Genomic DNA, 26,928 nt, shown 5'->3' with positions numbered 1-26,928 from the left:
ATTTGGCTGGGGAAAAAACCACGGATTAAATTAAAATTATTACAAAAAGTATTTGTTTAGTCTGTATTTATAAATAAAAAAACTTTTGAAAAATAAATAAATAAAATTATTACAGGAGAAGCAGAGAGAAAGGAGACTTCAGGTTCCCAGATTGGGAGATGTATTACCAGGCAACACCGCTTACATGGATTAAGGATTAGATAGACAAAAACAAAAGGATTTTGACATTAGAAGAACACAATTTACTAATTGGCTCGCATGCATTCATATGGGATGGGAAAAACAAATCACACAGTTATTTTCAGAGACATTATTACAAATATGGCAAAAAACCAAAAAGAATCACTACAACAAAACATCAAATTGGTTATCAACAATGGAAGCGTTAATCTACCCAAATGCATTAGATATAGACAAAATAATACAATATAAAGACCTGTTAAATGATCAGGGGAAACTAAAAACAAAACAAGAACTAAAATATCAGGGTATAGACACTGATTGGTGGCCATTTATGCAGATTCAAATCAGATACAAGAAAGACTCAGAACTATGCGGATTCTACAAAGAGCCACAAGAATTGGATAAGATTTTACAAGGCACAGAAGAAAAATTGATCATGAAAATATACAATTACTTATTGCAATATAGAATGGAGGAGGAGGTAGTCAAAGAAACTATGATAACCTGGCCAAAAATTTTGAATTAGAGAAATTCAAGAATTCAAGAATAGAATTAGAGAAATGGGAGAAATCCTGGGGGAAAAAATTACAAATTGACCATGTCAACAGCTTATAAGGAAAACCTGTATAAAATGTTTTACAGATGGCACCTTCCACCAGCAAGATTGACCAAAATGTCCCTGAACACAGCACCAGATTGCTGGAAATGCAGACAAACTCAGGGAACGTATTACCATATGTGGTGGAAGTATGCCATAGCAAAAAAATATTGGATTAGAATAAGAAAGTGGCTCGAGGAGATAATTAAACAGCAAATAGAACTGAAACCGGAATTATTCCTATTAGGCATACTTACAGGAAATTATGATAAAAAAACACAATACTTAATATTACATGTAATAACCACAGCCAGAATTGTGTATGCACAAAACTGGAAAAATAATATTATACCATCAGAGGAAAGTGTGATAAGAAAAGTGCTGGAATGGATAGACTGACAAAAGAAATAAAAGATAAAGAAGAAACGGAATACTATTTGGTATGGAATGTATGGTACAAATGGTTAGAGGATAGATGTAAAAGTTAAGAAAATATCAAAGAAGATTTAGGAGTCAGAAAATAGTAATAAATCTTATAAATATATACGACATAAAATGTATGTTTATAAATCAGTAAATTTAGTATGTATAAAGGACAATGGACCCATATGTACAAAAACAGAAACATAGCGGATGTATAACGATGTTGCAAAGAGGAAAATTGTTAAAAACTTTTTAAAACTGTTTAATAATTTTTTTTTAAAAAAAGTCCTCTTATTTCCACAGCTGTTCGTTCAACTCCAGCCATAATAGCAATAAAGGTGAAATAAACAATAAAGCCACAATCTAATTCAGAAAGAGTCCACGTTTCAAATCATTAGTAAATGGGGCTCTTCTCTCAAATTTCCATGCTGCCTTTTTTCCAGCAGGTATTTATTTCACTCAAAATCCATTTCTTTCAAACAAACTCAATTATTTAAATGAGCCAGTTCCAGCATTTACTCAATACTCTGATAGTCCAACGTATTTTCCAAGTTCTTTAAGTCTGCTCTGTGGTTTTAGTCTTTTATTCTAGCTTCCCAGAGTCTCTTTTATAAAATGTCTTATTTCCACCTTTGATAAGCATAAGGCAATATTGTTTAGTTTTTTTCTAATTGCACTGTCATGACCTTTAACATTTAACTGAGGCCTGTAGAGTCTGAAATGTAACTCCTGGATTTTTTGCAATTTCTCTGAGCATTGCACAGTCTGACGTTAGGGTGAATTTGCTAGGACGTCCACTCCTGGGACGACTGGCAACTGTCTTGAATGTTTTCTACTTGTGAATAATCTTCCTCACTGTAGAATGATGGACTTCAAATTGTTTGGAAATGGCCTTATAAGCCTTCCCAGATTGATGGGCAGCAACAATTGCTTCTCTAAGATTATCGCTGATATCTTTCCTCTTTGACATTGTGTTAACACACACCTCAGTGCTGGAGACAATTAAATTCCTAAAACGTTGGTTTTTCTAAAAGTAGTCACATTTGCTGAGGATCAATTGATCAAGGGCACCTTATTAGCAGAACCTAGCTGCTACTTAGCTTCTTCATACCTATGGAAGTATTAAGGGTATACTTAGCTTTTCATACATGGTGTCAACTTCAAACTGAACCTGGCAGAAGCCATTTTGTTGGTTCTCAGTTGCCACACAATGAAACATATTTACCGATTGCATGGAATCCCGAAGAGAATCATATCAGATCAAGGAGTTCAATTTACGGCCAAGTTCTGGAGGGAATTTATTAAGCTAATGAGTCTTCCCAGGGTTTAATTCAGTTTTGCATCCAAGTACAAATAGGGCAGAGGAACATGCAAATGCAATGGTAGAGCAGTACTTGAGGTGCTATGTCAATTACCAGCAAATTAACTGGCACAACCTACTGCCATTTGCTGAGGAGACGTACAGCAATGCTGTGCACAGCAGCACAGGGCTCACTCTATTTAAGGTAGCTACAGGGGTAGAATTTGTTCCCATGCCTGAATACCCACAGGAACCCACTTCATCAGTGAGTCTGACAGAATGGGTAGATTCACTGCAGTGTGTGTTGGGAAATGTGAAATGAGCATAAACTAAGGCCGCAGAAACACAAAAAGAGCAAGCAGACAAAAAATGAGCCCCCCAGAGACTGTTTTATATAGAAGAGAAAGTCTACCTCTCCCCCAAATACCTGAAACTGAAGTTACCTTGCAAAAAACTGGGACCTAAATTTATACGACTTTCCCCATCGTAAAAATCATCCACCCGGTCAAAGTAGTGCTGAAACTCCCATGTTTGCTAGGGAAAGTGCATCTGGTTTTTCACAGTTGCTTATTGAAGCCGGTAATAGGATCGGAGTTGAGTCTAGTAGCTCAGGTAGCCCCAGGTCCTATCATAGTGGAAAGGGAAAATCATTACGAAGTACAAAGCTACAATACCCAGTGCAGTGGAAGGCTTACCCTCTGTCAGAAGCTACATGAGTAAAGAGTAAGGACATAAAAGCAAATAAGTTAATCAAGAAGTTCCATGATTAAAAAAAAAAAAAGGAATAACCTGGTGATGGGAGGGGTGGCAAATGTCAATATATAAGAATTCATAAACCGGAATAGCCATAACAACAAGTCAGCCAATGGGAACTGTTTGGTGACTGAGAGCCATGTCAAGACAGCTTGGAGCCTGGGCATGGCTTAGTTTAACTGTTCTGTGTATATAAGCTTGCTTCTAGTTCTTGTCCTTGCTTTTACTTCTACTTCTACTTCTTGTCCTTGTACTTACTACCATGTTGCAAGAGCTGCATGGGTATTATATACATGTGTCATGTTATATATTATTGTATATAAAGAAGCTTCTTCTATAAATGAATCCTGCTGAATTATTTACTTGTGTGCTCGCTGGCTAGCTACAGACTCTAACAGCTAATAGGGACTTAATCTGTCTGTACTTGATGTTTTCCAGGTACTTCTAACTCACTAGGGGAGATCTGATTGTCAACTTCAAACCGAACCTGGCAAAAGCCATTTTGTTGGTTCTCAGTTGCCACACAGTATGGGAGGGGGGAAGGAGGTTGGAATGCACTTCCACAACACCCCTCTATCTTGTGAGAACCAAGGTCATATCAACAAGTGTCAGATGAGAATGGAGAGTAGTGCCTAGAGAGCCCACCAATGAACCTAATTGGACAATGTGACCTGTGACACTTGGAGAGGGGACTATTTACTATTATAACTATAATGAAACCACGGAAAATATTCAGACTTGGTTTTACATTTAATCATGCTGATATGATGTGCCCAATTAAGAAGTTCTTTGAGAGAGATCTGAATCTCGGAGTTCTGATTTGCTTGGGCTCATTAGTTAGGAACCTTGACATATGTCTTCTCCATTTTGGCTTTCTTTCTCTAAAATAAATGATGATGGGGTGTATCATGTGTTGTTGTTCATCTGAGTTTGTATTTACATACTTTTAAGAGCTCCTAAGTGTAAGGATCACCTCTCCTTCCAACTTAAGAAAGTACGAACTCTTGAAACGTAGTTGTTCAAAAAGATTCTTTTATTAAGCAGAAGTGAAAACCATCCAGCTAAAGCACAATCTGAATGCCCTTAGGCAAAGCAGTAGGATTAAAGTGGTAGAGACCCCTCCCTTTAAGTCAGAATGTAGATTTCAGCCAATACACAAGTGTGAAGATATTTTCTTTACTATTTCCTTTGAGAACCCGAACAAACATGCATTCCCACCACTACCCTTTAAAGTGAGACAACCCACATGGCTATCATAAAAATCCCTGCAGGTAAAGGGAATCTCAGGCTTCCTTGGCACCAGGATATAGGTTGTAAAATATCTGATGACACAGGCCATGCTAGTAAATCGAATCCAAGTCCCCCCTTCCTCCACTTGAATGGCAGTATCACTTTTAGGGATCTGACATGCTACCCTCCTTAGAAAACAAAAGGGTCCACCTGTAAAAAAACAAACAAACCCAAATATACACAAGATTTCATGATAGTAGATCAACAAGGTTTGTTAGGGTATTGGGAGTGAAATTTTCTCAGTAAGATTGGAGCCCTAATGGGGTGTTTAGCGACCCATTCATTGTGTGCTGATGGTAAATGTTTCCAAGCAACTAAGTATTGGACTTTCCCTCTGTGGATCCTAGAATCAAGGATTTCCTTGATTTCAAAGTGTTGTTCACCTTCAATCATGATGGGAACAGGTGGTGTAGATGCAGGTAGTCTGAGGGATGAGATTACTTCTTGTTTGAGTAAACTGATATGGAATACTGGGTGGATCTGCCTGAGTGTCTTTGGAAGAAGTAATTCAACTGCTACTGGATTGATGATTCTAGTGATAGGGAAAGGTCCAATGAACTTTGGCCCTAGTTTCTTTGTTGGTTGTAATGATTTCAAGAATTTTGTAGATAAATATACTCAGTCTCCAATATGAAAAGGTTTGGGTTCCATCCTTTTCTTGTCAGCTTGAATCTTAAAAGCTTCTCTAGCTTCCTGTAAGGCTAATCTAACCACTGCCCACGTGTTTTGCAAATTATCCATCCACTCTTTAAGTGAGGGGATGGTGGGTTGTTCTGTGGGTAGTTCAGGCATGGGGCTGAAATCCTGGCCTGTTGCTACTCTAAAAGGGGTAAAACCAGTGCTTGAATGTACAGCATTATTAAACGCAATTTCAGCAAAAGGCAAAAGTTCGGTCCAGTTATCCTGTTGAAAATTAATGAAACATCTTAAATATTGTTCTAGTACCGAGTTCAAAATTTCAGAATTACCATTAGTACAAGGATGAAAAGATGTGCTCAACCCCTGGCCAGTACCAAGTAAGCCCAAAAACGCCATCCAAAAGTTGGAGGTGAATTGAGCCCCTCTGTCGGAGATGATCCTTTGTGGAGCACCATGAAGTCGATAAATGTGTATTAGGAATAATTTAGCTAAACTTTAAGCAGTTGGGATCTTTTGGCAGGGTATAAAATGTGCCTGTTTTGAAAATAGGTCTGTCACAACCCAAATAACAGTATTTCCCTCACTGTTTGGCAATTCCACGGTGAAATCCATAGCGATCTCTCTCCAAGGTGCTGAAGGTTCAGCTACTTTCTGCAATAGACCTGGGGATTTCCCCGGCGTCTTTTTGCTGCTGCACAAATGGGGCAGCTAGCTACATAGCTTTCTATGTCCTTTTTTAGTGATGGCCACCAAAATTGTCTTTTAATCAGGTGTAAAGTTTTCACAAACCCAAAATGTCCAGCTAATTTGGAGTCATGGCACCGTACCATTAAGCATAGTCTTTGGCTTGCAGGGACATACAACTCCCCCCCCCCAAGCCAAGTCTTCTTTCAGCTGGATTTGTTGTTCAAAAACCATTCATCAGTGGCCAATGCTTGTTTAAAATTTTGGGTGATGTCATTGTCCGTCACTGTTTCTTGTTTTTCCTGGGATCTGGTGACTACTTTAGCAGCTAGTTGATAGTTTGTACTATAGGTTTGATTACGTCTGACTTTGCACTAATGTATTGCGGTTTTCTGGATAGCGCATCGCCAGAAAGTTTTCCCCCCCCCGGGAGGTATTTTACAGTAAAATCAAACCGTTTAAAGTACTGAGCCCATCGCACTTGTTTTGGGGAGAGTTTCCTTGGGGTCTTTAGGGCTTCTAGATTTTTATGATCAGTCCAGACTTCAAAAGGGGTCTTACTGCCTTCTAGGAAGTGCCGCCAGGTTAACAATGCCCAACGAACTGCATACGCCTTTCTCCCAAATAGCCCACCTTTGCTCAGTCTCATTCAGCTTTTTGGATGTGTAAGCGCAGGGTTGTAGTTGGTCTTGCTCATTCTTCTGAAGCAGGACCGCTCCTATTGCCACATCGCTGGCATCTGCTTGTATGACAAATGGTTTCTCCGTGTCCGGGTGTTGTAGAATTGGTTCTGCCGAGAACAGCAGTTTAAGTTTTTCAAATGCTGCCTGGCACTCCATAGTCCAGTTCAATGGTTGCTTTGGTTTAGGGTTGTCCTCCCCCTTCGTTTTTAAGAGCTTGGTGATGGGGAGGGCAATCTGAGCGAACGCAGGGATAAACTGGCGGTAAAAGTTGGCAAAACCCTGGAAGCTCTGTAACTGTTTACACGTGCGTGGAGGGTTTCAATCAAGTACAGCCTGCACTTTTAGAGGGTCTATCTCAACCCCCCAGTGTGAAATGTGGTATCCCAAATAGTCAATCTTCTCTTGATGGAATTCACATTTGGAAAGTTTGGCATAAAGTTTGGCAGCGCGGAGTTTGTTTAAAACTGCCCTGACTAGTTTTATATGTTCTGCTTTGGTCTCGGTATAGATTAAAATGTCGTCCAAATAGACCAGAACCCCCTTATATAAATGCTGATGCAGTACTTCATTTATTAACTGCATAAACACTGGAGGAGCTCCTTGCAACCCAAAGGGGAGCACCTTGAATTGGTAGCAGCCGAGGGGGGTGTTAAATGCCGTTTTCCACTCATCCCCTTCCTTAATTCTGACACGGTAGTAAGCCTCCCTTAAGTCCAGCTTTGAAAAATTTTTCCCTTTAGTGAGGTGTGCTAACATATCTTTCATAAGGGGGAGAGGATACATGTTCTGCACACTGATAGTATTCAGGTTTCAAAAGTCAACACATAGGCGTTTTGAGCCATCTTTTTTCTCTCTAAACACTGGAGCTGCAATTTTTGGTCAGGCTGGCTCAATGAAACCCCTTGCTAGGTTTTTCTCAATGAATGTTCTCAGCTCTTCCAACTCCCTTGGTGACATGCTGTACATCTTGGGTTTAGGGAGTTTCGCGCCGGGTAAGATTTCTATTGCACAGTCAGTGGCGCGGTGGGGGGGGAGCTCATCTGAAGCTTTTTCGCTAAAAACCTCAGCTAAATCCTTGTATTCTATGGGTATGCCCTCAGTTGGTGTGGCGTGACCAGGCATGGCTGTTTCTCAATTCTCTGCCCCCTCAAGTCCTTTATGTGGATACTCAGCAAAAGTCACCTTCCTCTGAAATTTTATGATGCCTTGTTTCCAATTGATTTGTGGGTTCCATCTTTTTAGCCACGCAAGGCCCAGAACCAACTGCCATTCCATGCCAGGTGCCACTATAAATGTAAGCCTTTCCTCGTGGCTTCCGATGCCTATATGTAGAGGCACGGTGGCCAGAGAAGCTGGCTCCCCTCCTGCTATTGACCCATCTAGTTGGCAGAAAGCAATGGGGGTTTTCAGCTTTTTTACGTTAATCCCTAACTTCCCTACTAAGGTTGGGCTGATCAAACAACGGGTGCACCCTGAATCCACTAGGGTGGGGATACTTATCTCCCTGTCCTGGTTTGGGATAAATAGTCTTAAGGGGAGGGTAAGCGGTTTAATTGGTTTGCTTACCAGTGGCTCATCATCTGGATCGCTTCCGAACGAGTGTGATTCCTCCTGTTCAGATGCCAGGGTTTCTTCCCCAAAGAGGGGAGGGGATGGGACTTCTACGGTCTCCCTGCTCCTCAGAGCAGTCTCCTTCCCACGCCGACCCGGTTTTTCAGGACCCTCCCCCGGTGGGTGGTTCCGGGTGGGTGTTTGCGAACGACACTCTGCAGCTCGGTGCCCTTCTTTTCCACACTTGAAACAGGCTGAAGATCTCGGGGAGAATGCGGTTTGTGGTTTGTGGGGCTCCTGCTTCCATTGGGGTGAGGATTTCTTCCATGCTCGCCCCACTCGATACTGGTTTCTGGCCATATCGATCTCAGCTCCTTTGGCGGTGACATACCATTCATGTAGGTCATTCGGTGCCCCTCAGGCCACGCAGGCATTGTATAGGTCATCACTCAGTCCGTCCTTGAAACAGCTCACCAAAATATCTTCCGGCCAGTGCACACGACACGCGAGGTCCCGGAATTCTTCAGTATACTCTGTACTGGCCGTCGCCCCTGCCTCACCACCTTAATGCAGTCGCGTGCTTTGCGATCTGCCAGTGGGTCCTCAAACCGACGTCGCAGGGCCATCATGAAACGGTCAAAATTCTGCAGTTCTGGTGCGTTGGCGTTATGTAGGGTCACCATCTATTTGGCTGCGGCACCCTCTAGGGCTAGGGTCACAACTTGCACTCTGGAGCCTTGGGTTTGGAAATCACGCCCATACTCTTGCATGTAGGTGAGCACATGTGCCACAAAGAATCCTAATTGTTGCGGATTCCCATCAAACTTCACCCCAAGGGGGGGAGTTTCTCTTTTCAGTTGAGGAGCCCGGGATTGGTTGGGAATGGGCACCAGTGTGCATGCTGCCTGGGGGGGAGGGTTTGCTGGGTCTTCTCCCGCTGCTGCTTGCACCATCTGCTCGATAGGCGGGCTCCAGGAGGGGGGTGCCTCTCCTGGCATCATCCACGACTGCTGCCCTTTCAGTGCTCTTTGGTTGTTGTCCTGGCTCCCTTCGGATGTTAAGATTTTCCGAAGTCTCCATCACCAATTGGGTTATATGCTTCTTCAGATAGTCCTCCCTCAGGGGTGCTTCGGTCAGTCCCCCCTGGTCTCGGCCAGTCCACCCAACTGCACTGGAAACAAGCCAACACCAGAACGGAATAAAGCAGTTGCAATCCTTTAATTAGGTTCAGCACAGCAAACACAGGCAGGAGAAAGGCACAAGCCGGAAACAAGGTTTAAAGTTAGCGCTACACGCAATGGAACTCACATTTCGAAAGCTTTATAAACAGTTTAGCCGCTAACAACTTCTCTAAAACCTGACGGACTAACACAACGTGTTCTTCCAAGGTGCGCGTATATATTAGAATGTCGTCTAAATAAACAAGAACTCCTCTATACAAATGTTCATGCAAAACTTCGTTGATAAGCTGCATGAACACCGCTGGAGCGCCTTGAAGTCCAAACGGCATAACTCTATATTGGTAGCTACCAAGAGGGCAGTTAAAAGTGGTCTTCCATTCATCGCCCTGTTTGATACGTACTCGGTAGTACGCTTCCCGTAAATCGAGTTTTGTAAATACCCGTCCTGTAGATAGCGCAGCTAACAAATCCTTCATAAGCGGAAGGGGGTATAGATGTTCTATACATACTCCATTCAAACGTCGGAAGTCAACACATAACCGAACCCCACCGTCCTTCTTCTTCCTGAAGAAGACTGGGGCAGCCATCCTAGATCTACTAGGGACGATGAAACCTCGAGCTAAATTTTTGTCGATATATTGTCGTAACTCGGATAATTCTTGTTGGGTCATGGAATACATCCGAGGTTTCGGTAACGTAGCCCCAGGCACCAACTCGATAGCGCAATCCGTAGTCCGATGGGGGGGTAGTACTTCGTATTCCTCTTCACTAAACACGGCTGAAAGGTCTTGGTAAACAATAGGAAAGTCCGGTGTAAGCAACACCTCTGTGGAGGCACAGCTATTGTCCTGTCCCTCATTCGACTGTCCCACTGAAGAAGCAGGGGACGGGACAGCAGGTCCCAAAGGGATTCTAAGCTTACGATAACCTCCCTCCCACCAGATGTGAGGTTGCCATTTATCTAACCATGTGAGACCCAGAATAACTGGCTCTATCATTTGGGGCTAGCGATGCGAAACCGAGCCTCTGGCCGGGAAAGGCCCTCATCCTGCCAAGACTTGCCTTGTAACGGTTCCGCCCCAGCGGCCCAGGGTTGCCAAGACGGGGCGTCCCGGAAACTCCCTTCTCCAAACCGATCTCTTATGGCATCCATAGCACTGGATTCAGGCCCTGTATTATCATAGCCCCAATCCGCCTCTTCCTCGTCTGTCCAACGTCTCTCCCGCCAACCTCTAAATGACGGACCCAATGGGGGGGTAGATGGCCATTGGGGCCCGGTATGAGTAGAACTAGGCCACCAGCCCCCACTGGAAATCTGTCCCGAAGGGTCTAGCCCTTGACTCTGCGCACCAGCCGTCTCCACACAGTCCTCCTCACGTGGCTGGCACAGCTTGAATCTGACTACCGGTTGATGAGGGGTTGCAGTTTGTAGCTTCTCCTCTTCCACAACCACCTCCTCCATGTCAGCCTCTAGAGGGACCTCCAACTCCGAATCACCCAGTGCCGTCCCTTCTGCCATCACCGACAGCCTTTCTCACCGGACTGCAGCTAGGGAACGTAGGCAGTTGAAATTGGTGAGTGGGGGAGCGCTAACTTTCTCTCGGCCAGTCCACCCAACTGCACTGGAAACAAGCCAACACCAGAACGGAATAAAGCAGTTGCAATCCTTTAATTAGGTTCAGCACAGCAAACACAGGCAGGAGAAAGGCACAAGCCGGAAACAAGGTTTAAAGTTAGCGCTACACGCAATCGCAGTGTAGCGCCTTTTATCTACACAGCAATAAATCAAGTGGCAATTAAACAGTTAACATCACCCCTCCTTCCCCTAGCTGGCCTGAAGGAGGAGCACAATAAATCAATTAACAATCAAACAGTCAACATCATCCCTCCTTCCTCAAGCTGGCCTGTAGGAGGAGCGCGCCTCTGTTACAGCACAAGGCAGCGTCATCTGCAAACACCATGCCCCCCCCATCTCCGATGAAAGAGTTTGCTTCGTTTTGTGTGCGGGTGGTAAAGACTTCTCAAACAGCTGATGACACGCCCCCGGAGAGTCCAACAGCTTGCCCCCTCCTCGTCGTCCTCCCTAGTGATGGCGAGACCCAACCGAGGCTCGACACCTGGTCAGTAAGAGCTTCTAGTTCCAGTTTCCACCCCGGTTTTCAGTTGCCACGGTTGAGGGTGACTCCTCTGGTTCTCTCATCTCAGCCATCTTTCTTCCCAATGCCAATCGACCAGCGGGGTTTTTCCAGATTCCCCAGGGTTACCTCATCCTCTCCGATGGGTTGCATGAGACAGGCATCCAACTGGTTGGCGGTTGCTGTCTCTCCCCAGCAATCGGTTTCTCCCAGCTCTCTGCTTTGTTCAGACATGGTTTGCAAGGTCCCCTCAGTAGAGCGAAGATTGCTTCTCTGGGTTGACCGTTTTGCAGATTGTGCTTTCTGTAAGGATCGCCTCTCCTTCCAACTTAAGAAAGTACGAACTCTAGAGCTTCCGGTTGGCACCGCCGGCGTCGTGGACGGTCTTCTTGGACTGCCAGCCCCGCGATTCCGTTGGAGCCGTTCTGACAGCGCTAATCAGCTGTCAGATGGCTTAAAAACCTCTCCTTCGGGAGAAGAAGGAGAGGAGAGCCAGTGGGCGAGGGTAGAGCTCCCTGGGAGCCCCTGGATTAATTCCAGGGGCTTGGAGGGTGAGAGCTCCCCATTCAGCCCACTGAAGCTCCGGATCCGTGGCGACTCCGTCTAAACGGAGCCAGACGCCGGCGACCAACTCTGCTTTCAAGAAGAAGATTAATTGATTTCAAAAAGCAGACAGAACGGAAGCAGGAGAACAAGCTTTTGCAAGTATGCTTAACTCCTGGGATACATTGTTTCTATTTGATTTTGCTGAGCTGGAGCTGGAAATGGCGTCTTCGTTGTGGGTGTGAAAGTGAAAGCAGGAAATGAAAGTGCTTGTTAATAGACTTGTGCTTAGAGACTGGATTTAAACTGTTGGATTTGAGAGCTGGATCTAGAAAAAACTATCTTGCTTGATAAACTACAAATAAATCTGAGAAAGCTGCTTGAGAGACTTTATGGCTGTGAAAAGAAAAATTCTTTTAAAATAATATGGCTTCCAAGGAAGGAGTTTCTGAAAATGGAGGCTCTTTAATGGCATTAGAAATGACACAGAGAACTGAAACACAGAGCCAGGAGGTTTTTTTTTTAGAGACCTTGCAGAATTTATAAAGGAAGCCATGAATAACCAAATTGAAATTATTAATAACTTTACAGCAATCATGGAACAAAAATTTACAGAATTGGTGGAGGATAAAAAAGCAACTGAGGATGTTTTTGAAGGAAAGCATAATGACAATGTAGGAGACATTTTGATCAAGACAGAGAAGCTGGAACTGGCTGATCCTCAAGAATCTTCAAACCCTCTTCCTGCCCTTTTGGAATTAACTGACAGAACTTTTCAAAAATATAATTTGGAGCAGAAAGAAGAAGGAACTGATCAGCTCTACAAGGTTTCAGATAAAGATGATTTGGCAGAGGCTTTCACACAATTAATTGAAATGCAGCAACTGGATTTATTTTTGCAAACTGATCGAGTTCATTCTTTGTTCTATGAACTGACTGTCTATACAAGCAAGAAGAGTTGATATGGGGGCTCTAAATCAGAGGAAATGGTTCCGAGAAAGGGACAAGTCTTAAAGATACATCAACCCCCACTTAAAATTCAAAACCTCCTCAAAATAAAAGAAGGAGGGAGGAAGAAAGATTGGAAAAAATACAGAAAGAAAGGAAGAAGGGAAGATTAATTTTTTCTGGTCTAACTATTGATGTATTAATGATTAACTACAGTGATTAACTAAATGAATTGAGAGTTCAATTAATTATTAATTAAGGTTTAGTTATTGTTAAAAATATTTGAATATTGAGCACAAAAGCAGGAGGAATAGCCAAATGATTAAGTATGTATTATCTACTAGTGTTTGTTATTGGTTTTTAAAAAATTCTTAGGGCTAAAGGATTATATGTTATTTTGTGTTTAAAGGGAGGTTGATGAATAATCTGTAGAAGGGGAGTTAAGGGGACTAGGGAGTTTTAATGTCTTGCATTAACTTAGCATATTTTAGCGTATGTTTGGTAAAATCTATACCTTGTTTTTCTTCTGGGAAGTCGGGGGAGGGGGGAGGGAAGGGGGGGTTGCACAAATGTTTAAATAGGTAAGTGATTTGTTTGATTTGTTTGAATTTTAAAAAACAATAAAAAAATTTGTTGTAAAGAAAGTACGAACTCTTGAAACGTAGTTGTTCAAAAGGATTCTTTTATTAAGCAGAAGTGAAAACCATCCAGCTAAAGCACAATCTGAATGCCTTTAGGCAAAGCAGTAGGATTAAAGTGGTAGAGACCCCTCCCTTTAAGTCAGAATGCAGATTTCAGCCAATACACAAGTGTGAAGATGTTTTCTTTACTATTTCCTTTGAGAACCCAAACAAACATGCATTCCCACCACTACCCTTTAAAGTGAGACAACCCACATGGCTATCATAAAAATTCCTGCAGGTAAAGGGAATCTCAGGCTTCCTTGGCACCAGGATATAGGTTGTAAAATATCTGATGACACAGGCCATGCTAGTAAATCGAATCCAAGTCCCCCCTTCCTCCACTTGAATGGCAGTATCACTTTTAGGGATCTGACATGCTACCCTCCTTAGAAAACAAAAGGGTCCACCTGTAAAAAAACAAACAAACCCAGATATACATAAGATTTCAAGATTCAAGTCCAACCCCCCCCGCCCAAGCAGAAAACTGTACACCATTTCTGAGAGATGGCAGTCCAAACTTTTCTTGAAAGCCTCCAGTGATGAAGCTTCCACAACTTCTGAAGGCAAGCTGTTCCACTGGTTGATTGTTCTCACTGTCAGAAAATTCTCCTTATTTCTAGGTTGTGTCTCTCCTTGGTCAGTTTTCATCCATTATTCCTTGTCTGCCCTTCAGGTGCTTTGGAAAACAACTTGACCACCCTCCTCTCTGTGGCAGCCCCTCAAATATTGGAAGATGGCTATCATGTCTCCCCTGGTCCTTCTGTTCACTAGACTAGCCATGCCCAGTTCATGTAACCGTTCTTCGTATGTTTTAGCCTCCAGTCCCCTAATCATCCTGGTTGGCTCTCCTCTGCACATTTTCTAGAGTCTCAACATCTTTTTTATAGTGTGGTGACCAAAACTGGCTGCAGTATTCTAGGTGTGGTCTTACTAAGGCTTTATAGAGTGATTTTGAGGCTAAGTGAATGATACTAAGGCTCTTAATTGGGATTTTAAATTTTATAGACTTGGGGGTTTTAAATTGGGAAGCCAATGATTTAATTCTTTTTAATTATCTTAACTTTTGTATTGTATGTTTTTTAATTTTGGCTGTTCACCGCCCTGAGTCCCTTCTGGGAGAAGGGCGGTATACAAAATAAATAAATAAATAAATAAATAATAAATAATAAATATTAGTACCTCCCTTGATATTGGTTGTATTCCTCTGTTAATGTAATTTTGAATTGCATTGGCTTTTTTAGCTCCTGCTGCACACTGCTGGCTAATATTTAATTGATTGCCCACTTAGACTCCAAGATCCCTCTCACAGTTACTGCTATTAAAGCCTGGTTTCACCCAGTCTATATGTGTACTTTTGGTTTTTCTTGCCTTAGTGTAAGACTTTACTTTTCTTTACATTGAATTTCACTTTGTTAGATAGGGCCCAGTGTCTGTCAAGATCCATCTGGATATTGAGTCTATCATCTAGGGTGTTAGCTATTCCTGCCATCTTAGTATCATCTGCAAATTTGATAAATTCCCTTTCTATTCCCTCATCTAAGTCATTTATGAAGATATTGAAGAGTACTGGGCCTAAGGCAGAATCTTGTGATACCCCATTGCTTACTTCCCTCCATGTAGACGTAGTGTCTGGTTCTAAACAGAAGAAAATAAAAGACAAACCTGGATGGCTGCTACCTTAGTTTAATCACTTCTTGGCACTCACTGACAATCACAGATGAAAATCTTGTTAGGGCTACTGCCCTGTACTTCCCACTACCATTTATCCATTAGTTATCACCATCCACCCAATCACGCACGCTGCTCCCTCCCATGCGACCCGGAAGTTGGCTTATGTTTCATTCTTGAATATTTACAACCAGCATCTAAACAGTTAATCCATTTGTTATTTCTGGCTGGCCATGATGATGTCAGCCCCCAGCTATTACCTCTCGTCAATCCTATCAATTTCTGGGAGGCTCAACAAAGCAGATGCTGGGCTGAAATGAGGTTTGTGCGTTCCTTCCCCCAAGAATGGCAGCTCCATGCTGACAGCGCGCTGAGCTGACATACGGCCCCTCTACCATGGAGACGGCTTCTGAAATGGAAATGCACATTAAGTAATACGTTGTGGATCCCCAGGTCCACCCGGCTTCCCTGGGTATTTCCTGTGAAACCTATCAATCAATCGGGGACCTTGTATATCGTGTTTAGGTACCCAGGAGGCCTCTGACAGAGGATATCCCTTCCATAAGAGAAGGTATTGGAGCTTACCCCTATGCCATCGGGTATCCAGCACCTTCTTTACTTCATACTGCTGTTCCCTATCCACCATCAGTGGTGGAGGTGGTTGCAACAGAGTCTCCCTGAGTGTAGATCCCGCGTCAATTCAGTGATGCGGTGGATGTGATGTGCCGGTGCCTGGAGGCTGTGAGGGTCTGGATGGGAGTCAACAGGCTCGGACTTAACCCAGACAAGACCGAATGGCTGTGGGTATTGCCTCCTAAAGACTATATTGACTGTCCATCCTTGGTTCTTGGGGGGGGGGAGAAATTGTCCCCCTCAGAACGGGCTTGCAATTTGGGTGTCCTCCTAGACTCACAGCTAAGATTAGAGCAACATCTGACAGCTGGGCTAGGGGGACCTTTGCACAGGTTTGCCTAGTGCACCAATTGCGACCCTACTTGGATCAAGAGGCTCTCCTCACTGTCACTTATGCCCTTGTCACCTCATGGTTAGATTATTGCAACGCGCTCTACATGGGGCTACCCTTGAAAAATGTTCGGAGACTACAGTTGGTCCAGAACGCAGCTGCGCGAGCTGTCATGGGTGCACCTAGGTACACCCACATTACACCAATTCTCCGTGAGCTGCACTGGCTCCCTATTGGTCTCCGGTCACAATTCAAGGTGTTGGTTATTACCTTTAAAGCCCTACATGGCTCAGGGCCAGGTTATCTTTGAGACCGCCTTCTACCGCATAACTCCCAGCGACCGGTAAGATCCCACAGAGTTGGTCTCCTCCGGGTCCCGTCAGCTAAACAATGCTGGCTGGCGGGCCCATGGGGGAGGGCCTTCTCTGTGGCTGCCTCAGCTCTCTGGAACCAGTTACCTCCTGAGGTCCGGACTATCCCCACCCTATTGGCCTTCCGAAAAGCAGTGAAAATCTGGCTTTTCTGGCAGGCCTGGGGCCGTTGATCTCACTCTTGCGATCCGGCGAGATCCCGCCATGAATGGTATGAATGAGTTTTAATGTTTTTAATGTTTTTAATTTTTAAATGTTTTTTATTAGGATTTTAAATGTATTGTGAGCCGCCCTGAGTCTTCGGAGAGGGGCGGCATATAAATTTTATTTATTTATTTATTTATTTTTCATATTTGTATACCGCCCTACTCCCGAAGGACTCAGGGCGGTGAACAGCCATAAATAAATACAAAGACATATAAAAGTTAAAAACTATTAAAAACAGATTAAATAATTTAGCCTTAAAGATTAAAACATCCAGATTTATCTAAAAGAGATCTAAAACCCGATTTAAAAGCCAATTTAAAAGCCAATTTAAAAGGGAGAGTTAGGCCAGACCAGCCTATTGGAATAGAAATGTTTTCAGGGCACGGCGGAAGATGCGTAAGTCTTGGATCCTTCGTAACTCCGGGGGGAGCCCGTTCCAGATGGCAGGTGCCCCCACAGAGAAGGCTCTCCCCCTGGGGGCCGCCAGTCGACATTGTTTGGCCAACGGCACCCCGAGGAGCCCCTCTCTATGGGAGCGAACTGGTCGGTGAGAGGCTATTGGTGGCAGGAGGCGGTCTCGTAAGTACCCTGGTCCTGAGCCATGGAGCGCTCTAAAGATAGTAACAAAAACCTTGAAGCGCACCCGGAAGACCACCGGGAGCCAGTGTAGCTCGCGCAGGAGGGGGGTCACATGAGAGCGCCACATTGCTCCCGTCACCACCCGCGCGGCCGCATTCTGGACCAGTTGGAGCCTCCGGGTGCTTCTCAAGGAGAGCCCCATGTAGAGAGCATTACAATAATCCAGGCGTGAGGTGACAAGGGCGTGAGTGACTGTGCGTAACGAGTCCCGATCCAGAAAGGGACGCAACTGGCGAATCAGGCGAACCTGATAAAAAGTCCTCCTGGCCACGGCCATCATATGCTCTTCTAAAGACAGCCGCGAGTCTAGGAGGACGCCCAAGTTGCGAACCCCATCTGTGGGGGCCAACGACTCGCCCCCAATAGTCAGAGATGGCGCCAACTGACTATATCGGGACGACGGAAACCACAGCCACTCGGTCTTGGATGGGTTGAGTCTGAGTTTGTTCCTCCCCATCCAGATCTGTACGGCCTCCAGGCACCGGGACATCACCTTGAGGGCATCATTGGGGTGGTCTGTGGTGGAGATGTATAGCTGGGTGTCATCAGCGTACTGATGGTACTTCACCCCAAAACCACGGATGATCTCACCCAGCGGCTTCACATAAATGTTGAATAGAAGGGGCGAGAGGACCGATCCTTGCGGCATCCCACATATAAGGGGCCTCGGGGTCGACCTCTGCCCCCCTGTCAACACAGACTGCGACCGGTCAGAGAGAAAGGAGGAGAACCACTGTAAAACAGTGCCCCCCACCCCCAACCCTTCCAACCGGTGCAGCATGATATCATGATCGATAGTATCAAAAGCCGCTGAGAGGTCTAATAGGACCAGGACAGAGGAGCAACCCCTGTCCCGAGCCCTCCAGAGATCATCAACCAATGCGACCAATGCTGTCTCTGTGCTGTACCCAGGCCTGAAGCCCGACTGGAACGGATCTAGATAATTCGATTCATCCAAGTACTGAGGCAGTTGTCGTGCAACCATACTCTCAACAACCTTCGCAACAAAGCGAAGGTTGGAGACAGGACGATAATTTGCTAACACAGCTGGGTCCAGGGAGGGCTTCTTGAGGAGGGGCCTCACCACCACCTCTTTCAAGACGGTGGGAAAGACACTCTCACTCAAAGAAGCATTTATAATCTCCTGGAGCCAGCCTCGCGTCACCTCCCGGGAGGCCAGTACCAACCAGGAGGGACACAGGTCCAATAAACATGTGGTCGCATTTAGTCTGTTCAGTATCCTGTCCACACTTTCGGGAGTCACAGGATCAAACTCTTACCAAATAATATTCTCAGGACCTGCCCTTGTCATCTCCCCTGGATCAATCCAGTCAGAGTCTAGCTGATTCCGAATCTGAGCGATTTTGTCATACAGATATTGTACAAAATCCTCAGCTCTACCCTCCAAGGGGTCTTCCCGCGTCCGTTGGTGGAGCAGGGAGCGGGTCACCCTAAACAGGGTGGCTGGGCGATTATCTGATGACGCAATAAGAGCAGAAAAGTAGTTACTCTTCTCTACTCTTATCGCCACTAGGTAATTCTTAATATGAGATCTTACCAGTGTCCGGTCGGATTCAGAACGACTAGCCCTCCAACTGCTCTCTAGGCGTCTTTTCCGGCGCTTCATCTCCCTCAGCTCCTCAGTATACCAAGGAGCCAGGTGAGACCGGCGCCGGGTCAGAGGCCGCAAAGGCACGACTCGGTCTAAAGCCTCAGCCGCCGCCCTATCCCAGGCGGCCACTAAGTCCTCAGCCGAGTCGTGTGCCAGAACCTCAGGAAATGGCCCAAGCTCCATCTGGAATCTCTCAGGATCCATCAGGCGCCTGGGGCGGAACCACCTGGTCGGTTCCGCCTCCCTGCGGCGGGGTGTGGCGGTTCGGAGGTCCAGGCGAAGGAGGGAGTGATCTGACCATGACAAGGGTTCAATCGCTATATCCCCTATCTCGAGATCACTCAACCACTGTCCAGAGACAAAAACCAGGTCCAGTGTGTGTCCCCCCATGTGAGTAGAGCCATAAATTAACTGAGTCAGGTCCATAGCCGTCATGGAAGCCATGAACTCCCGAGCCACTTCAGACGTCTCGCCAACTGATGACAGGTTAAAATCCCCCATGACCATAAGCCTGGGGGTGTCAACCGCCACCGCGGCTATAACATGAAGCAGCTCAGGCAGGGCTGCTGCCACGTGGCAGGGAGCCAGGTACGTGACTAGCAAGCCCAACTGCACCCTATGACCCCACTTCACAAGGAGGGACTCACATCCAGCTGTCTGAGGAACAGTGGCCTCCCTCGGTCCAAGACCTTCGTTAATAACAACCGCCACCCCTCCGCCCCTCCCCTGAGACCTTGGCTGATGGAAAGCACGGAAACCTGGTGGGCACATATCAACAAGGGGGGCTCCCCCTTCCTGGCCCAACCAGGTCTCCGTAATACCCGCCAGGTCCGCACCCCCTCCTGAATAAGATCACAAATGAGGGGGGGTTTATTTACCACGGACCTGGCGTTGCACAGCATCAGCCGAAGGCCTGGGGCCCGAGGTTCCGTACAACCTGGGGAATGAGAAGAGCTTTGAGGGCCGGAGCGTGCCACCGCTTGCAACCAGCGAGGACGCACTCCCGCAAGATGATGTGGCCGCCTGCTCCCGCCATATCTGCCCTTCCCACCTATGGTATCGATGTTATGGCCATCTGTATCGTAAGCTCTAATCATCTCCTTGACCCCCGAGTCCGCACCTCCCATGCCACGCCCTTCGGCTGGCCCAGATACCCTCCCCCGCGGGTCTTCCCCCGAACCCACGCAACCTACCCCCCTCCCAGAATCCCTTAAAATCTTATTAAGAAATTTCCCAAAAAACCCCATAACCCTCTTTTTGCTGTATGCCATCTCTCCGGACTCCAAAGTCCGTCATCGAGATAGGCCCTCGATAAAGAAGAGGGCCAGACCTGCGAGAGGGGGGCATCTCGCAGTTTGAGGAGTTCTCCCAATGAGTACATTTTGTAGATAGATAGTCCATAGCTGGTAGGCATGTCCTAGTTATCCAGGGTCCTGTGGAGAGAGTATCAATCAGAGGTACAAGTCATTTTAGTCTCACTGATCTCTCACATCAGCGGTAGAAAAAAGCCATTTTGAACTCAGATGTAAACATCGATCACCCTCTCACGGCAACCAGATATAAGGGAGAAAAACAGCAGCTATAGACCTGTTCTTTCAATGTTGTACCTAGGCACAGATGGAATAGCCAATCCTTGAGTTCAGAGACACGGATAGTCTGTAGGAAATATATAGTAGGCGAAAATCCAGGGAGACTCAGATGACATAAAAGTAGGGAAATTCTCATCCTGACATACAGGAAACAACAAACCTGGATAGCAAATGATCACAAAAAGCTGAATATCCGGCCACAAAAGGGGCAACAGGAGATAAAAATACAGGAGGGGGAGATGGAATAAGGCAGTCACTTTGTAGAAGCAAAGCCCCCCATGATAGACACAACAATCCTTTCTAATCTCCTTAGCCTTCTTCCGGTCTTTTATGCATAAAGGTTTAACCCCCCCCCCCCATAGAAAGAGAGGGGGGAGGCCTATGGGAGGCAATCCAGGGTTGGCCCGACAATGAAAGGGTCGGCATCCCTCTGTCTCCCAGGAGTTCAGTTGAAAATAGATAAGCAAGGTCCCTACTCTCCTGTTTGTGGCCTCTTTGGTCTCTAATTGCTCCGATTTCTGCCGCCTGTAACCGCCACCTGTAACTGCCATTTCGGGTGCCATTTTGGCCGCCGTCATCACCACCGCCATCACCATCGGCCTCCTCCGCGCCGACTCCGCCCACCGTCGGCCTCCGCAGGCAACCTCCGATCTCGCCAAGGGTCCAACGGAGTCTAGCCCAGGGTGCCAGACGGCCACAGCAGCCGCACACCACCATCCCTCCGGCAGCCTCCGTTGAATGCAGGGCCGGCTGTCACGGAGCTCTCGGCCCAACTCGCCGTCTCATATCCCGCCAGCACCGCCCGTCTCAGCATAAGCTGTTCCGGAGAGTGAAGCCACAAACCGCTCTCCCAGAAGGTCTTCTGGAGCCGAAAACGCTCCCATCGGATCGGCGAATCAGCCTTCTCATCACACCATGGGCCATAGGTGGGTAGTTGGCCCTAAGGACCCCTCAACCACCAGGACATTACCCCCGCAAAACCAGAGCTCCATCGGGAGTTGCCATCTTGGGCATGCGCGAGGGGATTTTTTTTTATTTAAAAAAAAATTAAATTGAATTAAATTGAAAATTGAAAAAATAGATAAGTGGGCTGGGCACAGCAGACTGCAGTGGAGCACTGGGTGCGTTTTTCCCAACAGCCTGGGCAATTGGAGTTGTACAGTTACGGTGTTAATCACCCACACCACTAGGAAGGGCCCAATATATTTGGGACCTAACTTCCTATTCAGGAGGCGTAGGTTCAGATACTTTGTAGACAGGAATACTTGCTGGCCTACATGAAAGGGTGGCAATGGCCATCTGGCTTTATTGGCCTGATGTTTGTAATTATCCGATTCCTTCTGTAAGGCTTTTTTGGTGATTTGCCACACTTGTTCTACTTGGGCTAACCACTCTTGTACATCGGTATCCACTGTGGTATTTGATGGACATTCAGATATGGGCATAAACTCTCTGCCTGTAGCTATTTTGAATGGGGTGAAACCTGTACTATTGTGTACTGTGTTGTTGTATGCAACCTCCACGAATGGAAGGAGTTCAGTCCAATTAGTCTGCTGGTGATTCACGTAACAATGCAGATATCTTTCTATCATCGCATTTGCCCATTCAGCTGCCCCACTGGTAGTGGGATGAAATGCTGACCTCAATCCTTGCTTGCTACCCACCCTTTCTAGAAATTTCCGCCAAAGCTTGGCAGTGAATTGTACGCCCCTGTCCAATATTATTCGCTGAGGAATGCCATGCAGCCTATATACATGTGTAATAAATAATTTCGCCAGTCTCCTAGCTGACGGTAGGCCGGGGAAGGTGATGAAATGTGTCTGCTTAGTGAAGAAGTCGATAACCATCCATATTACGGTGTTTCCCTGACTCTCCAGCAACTGGACTATGAAATCCATGCCATGTTGGCATGGCATGCCATGTTGCCAGGGTTGGGTTGGATTAGCCACTGGCTGTAACAGCCCCGGTAGTTTCCCAGGTCTGGCCTTCATAGTATTACACATGACGCAACTACGGACATATTCCTCGATATCCTTCCACATCTTCGGCCACCAGAACTGTCTATTCACTAAATGGAAGGTTTTTAGGAATCCGAAGTATCCAGCTCTCCGGACATCATGCACCGTTTTAATATGGTCAGGCGTACTCTTTAGGGACATATATCTTGGACCCTTTCCAAGCCAATCCCTCTCGTTTCGTTAGCTACGATTGGTTATCCTTAAACCATGTATCCGTGTGTAGTGCTTCCCGTATGGTTTGCGATACGTCCCCTCCGGCACAACTCAGCACAGATGTGGTGGTTGGCTGGAGTGCTCATACCAGGAGTATCGCTTGTACTACTGCTTCCTTGTTGCTCTCGTACTGTGGCTTCCTAGATAACGCATCTGCCAAAAAATTATTTCCACCTGGAATGTACTTCAAGGTGAAATTAAACCTACGGAAATACAAGGGCCACCAAACTTGTTTGGGGGATAGTCTTTGTGGGGACTGTAGAGCCTCTAGATTTTTATGGTCCGTCCAGACCTCGAAAGGGATACTACGCCCTTCCAACAGGTGCCTCCACATTAAGAGAGCCCACCGAACCATGAACGCCTCCTTTTCCCAAATGGGCCAATTGCATTTGGTGTCGTTCAACTTTCAAGATGTATATGCACACGGTTGGAGTGCCCCTTCCTCATTGGCCTGGAGGAGCACTGCCCCAACCGCCACATCGCTAGCATCCGCCTGGACCACAAAAGGTTTGGAAAGATTCGGATATTTTAGAACTGGCTCTCTTGCAAACAATGATTTTAAATGTTTGAAAGCCTCCTGACACTTGATCGTCCATATAAGCAGATAGTTTGGGCGTGGGGTTTTATTCAGATGTTTTGTCCATAGTAAATCAGTAAGTGGGAGGGCTACCTGTGCAAACGAAGGTATAAATTGGCGATAAAAATTAGTAATCCCCAGAAAAAACTGCAACTGTTTCCTGGTTTTCGGGGTTTGCCAATCTAAGACCGCTTTGACCTTATTGGGGTCCATCTCTACTCCTTGTGATGATATCCTAAATCCCAGATAGTCAAGGGTCGTCCGGTGAAAGTCACACTTGGAGAGCTTGACATATAAATGGGCGTTTAACAATTTCCTGAGCACTTGGCGAACTAACTTGGCGTGTTCTTCCATTGTCTAAGTATATATAAGGATGTCGTCCAAATAGACAAGCACGCCCTTATATAAGTGTTCATGCAGCACCTCGTTTATGAGCTGCATGAACACTGCCGGTGCCCCTTGAAGCCCAAACGGCATTACACAGAACTGGTAACTGCCCAGGGGACAGTTGAATGCTGTTTTCCATTCATTCCCTGCTTTAATCCTGACCCTATAATAAACCTCGCAGAGGTCTAATTTCGTGAAGTAATGACTCTCCGAAAGCCTGGCCATCATGTCTTTTATCAGGGGGAGAGGATATAAATGCTCCACACAAACTGCGTTGATATCCCTGAAGTTATACACAAGCGCAACCCACCATCCTTCTTTTCCCAGAATAGGACAGGGGCTGCTATCTGGGACCTAGCAGGCTGAATAAATCCCCTCTTTAGGTTGTTTTCGATGTAGGATTTCATTTCTGCCAACTCCTTTGGGGTCATAGAGTACATTTTAGGTTTTGGTAAAGATGACCTCGGGATAATCTCAATACTACAATCAGTGGGGCGATGAGGTGGTAGAACATCACACTCCTTTTCACTGAAAATGTCTTTTAAGTCAGTGTACTCCAAAGGGAAAGCCAACCCCTCTCCCCCCTTACACAAGGTCCTATGCTCCTCACTACCACCTGGGCCCCCGGTGTGTGGGTGGTTTTCATGTGGGGGTGGATCAGGACCTAGCCCTATCTGTAGATGCCAACAACCACCTCCCCACCATATGGTGGGGCCCCACTTATCCAATCAAGCCAAACTGAGGACTATCTCCTCGGTGATTCTGGGTACTACAATGAAGCATATTTCCTCCCTATGTTGACCTACAGTGGGGCAAAAAAGTATTTAGTCAGCCACCAATTGTGCAAGTTCTCCCACTTAAAAAGATGAGAGAGGCCTGTAATTGTCATCATAGGTAGACCTCAACTATGAGAGACAAAATGAGAAAACAGGAGCCTGGATAGCTCTGCAGACAAGGCACTGTAATTTAACACCAGCTGTCTGCAATTAAAGTAAGTTCGAATCTTGCCAGGCTCAAGGTTGACTCAGCCTTCCATCCTTTCTAAGGTAGGTAAATTGAGGACCCAGTTTGTGGGAGCAATAAGCTGACTTTGTATAAAATATACAAAAGTATGAAGGCTATTGCTTAACGCACTGTAAGCCGCCCTGAGTCTCCGGAGAAGGGCGGCATATAAATCAAATAAAAAAAAAAAAAACCCAAATCCAGACAATCACATTGTCTGATTTGGAAAGTATTTATTTGCAAATTATGGTGGAAAATAAGTATTTGGTCAATATCAAAAGTTCATCTCAATACTTTGTTATATATCCTTTGTTGGCAATGACAGAGGTCAAACGTTTTCTGTAAGTCTTCACAAGGTTGGCACACACTGTTGATGGTATGTTGGCCCATTCCTCCATGCAGATCTCCTCTAGAGCAGTAATGTTTTGGGGCTGTCGCTGGGCAACACGGACTTTCAACTCCCTCCAAAGGTTTTCTATGGGGTTGAGATCTGGAGACTGGCTAGGCCACTCCGGGACCTTGAAATGCTTCTTACGAAGCCACTCCTTCGTTGCCCGGGCGGTGTGTTTGGGATCATTGTCATGCTGAAAGACCCAGCCACGTTTCATCTTCAATGCCCTTGCTGAGGGAAGGAGGTTTGCACTCAAAATCTCATGATACATGGCCCCATTCATTCTTTCCTGTACACAAATCAGTCGTCCTGGTCCCTTTGCAGAGAAACAGCCCCAAAGCATGATGTTGCCACCCCCATGCTTCACAGTAGGTATGGTGTTCTTTGGATGCAACGCAGCATTCTCTCTCCTCCAAACACGACGAGTTGTGTTTCTACCAAACAGTTCTACTTTGGTTTCATCTGGCCATATGACATTCTCCCAATCCTCTTCTGGTTCATCCAAATGCTCTCTAGCAAACTTCAGACAGGCCCGGACATGTACTGGCTTAAGCAGGGGGACACGTCTGGCACTGCAGGATCTGAGTCCCTGGCGGCGTAGTGTGTTACTGATGGTAGCCTTTGTTACGTTGGTCCCAGCTCTCTGCAGGTCATTCACTAGGTCCCCCGTGTGGTTCTGGGATTTTTGCTCACCATTCTCGTGATCATTTTGACCCCACGGGGTGAGATCTCGCGTGGAGCCCCAGATCGAGGGAGATTATCAGCGGTCTTATGTCTTCTATTTTCTAATTATTGCTCCCACAGTTGATTTCTTCACACCAAGCTGCTTGCCTATTGCAGATTCAGTCTTCCCAGCCTGGTGCAGGTCTACAATTTTGTTTCTGGTGTCCTTCGACAGCTCTTTGGTCTTCACTATAGTGGAGTTTGGAGTGTGACTGTTTGAGGTTGTGGACAGGTGTCTTATATACTGATAACAAGTTCAAACAGGTGCCATTAATACAGATAATGAGTGGAGGACAGAGGAGCCTCTTAAAGAAGAAGTTACAAGTGAGAGCCAGAAATCTTGCTTGTTTGTAGGTGACCAAATACTTATTTTCCACCATAATTTGCAAATAAATTCTTTCCAAATCAGACAATGTGATTGTCTGGATTTGTTTTCTCATTTTGTCTCTCATAGTTGAGGTCTACCTATGATGACAATTACAGGCCTCTCTCATCTTTTTAAGTGGGAGAACTTGCACAATTGGTGGCTGACTAAATACTTTTTTGCCCCACTGTATTTCCATTATCATTTTGCTGGTGACATGCGTTGCTGGTTGATCCCCCAACAAAGACCCATTCATCTGTTCAAAATGGATGGGCTGACCTAATCGATGTAATCTGACTCCTAGATCAGCAGCCACCCCCATGCTTATTAGACACAATGTGCAACCTGAGTCAATGAGGGCTGCACACCTTCTACGTCACTCAGCCTCTAAGACGACAGGCACCACAAATGGTTTTATGGCCATACGCACCATTGGATCGATGTCACCCTCACTATCACTAGTCTCCAAGTCCTCGGTGGGAGGGGACCTCTCCTCCAACAGGGTTACTGGGATCTTCAGTACCTGTTGTGTTCCTCGGGACCGTTATGGTGTGGGTTGGATAGTTTTCAGTTCATACTCTGTAAAAGTCCCTTTCTCTATGAAAATGG

At 45.7% G+C, this 26,928-nt stretch overlaps 1 protein-coding gene and 1 long non-coding RNA gene across 2 annotated transcripts in view; one reads left to right on the top strand and one right to left on the bottom strand.

The window, feature by feature from the left end:
- The window catches only part of RAMP1 (receptor activity modifying protein 1), a 107,364-nt gene that overhangs the window by 5,553 nt on the left and 74,883 nt on the right, over positions 1-26,928 (top strand). The gene's annotated exons all lie outside the window — the stretch shown is intronic.
- Positions 826-8,225, bottom strand: LOC148116647 (uncharacterized). Its single transcript, XR_015732050.1, has 2 exons — positions 8,120-8,225; positions 826-4,697 (listed from the first exon to the last, which is right to left on the bottom strand). It is a non-coding gene; the product is annotated as an uncharacterized LOC148116647 (long non-coding RNA).

The sequence above is a fragment of the Pantherophis guttatus genome, chromosome 1 (assembly GCF_059756535.1).
Source record: "Pantherophis guttatus breed Tessera chromosome 1, ASM5975653v1, whole genome shotgun sequence".
Lineage (NCBI taxonomy): Eukaryota > Metazoa > Chordata > Lepidosauria > Squamata > Colubridae > Pantherophis > Pantherophis guttatus.
This window is presented reverse-complemented; position numbering and strand designations above follow the sequence as displayed.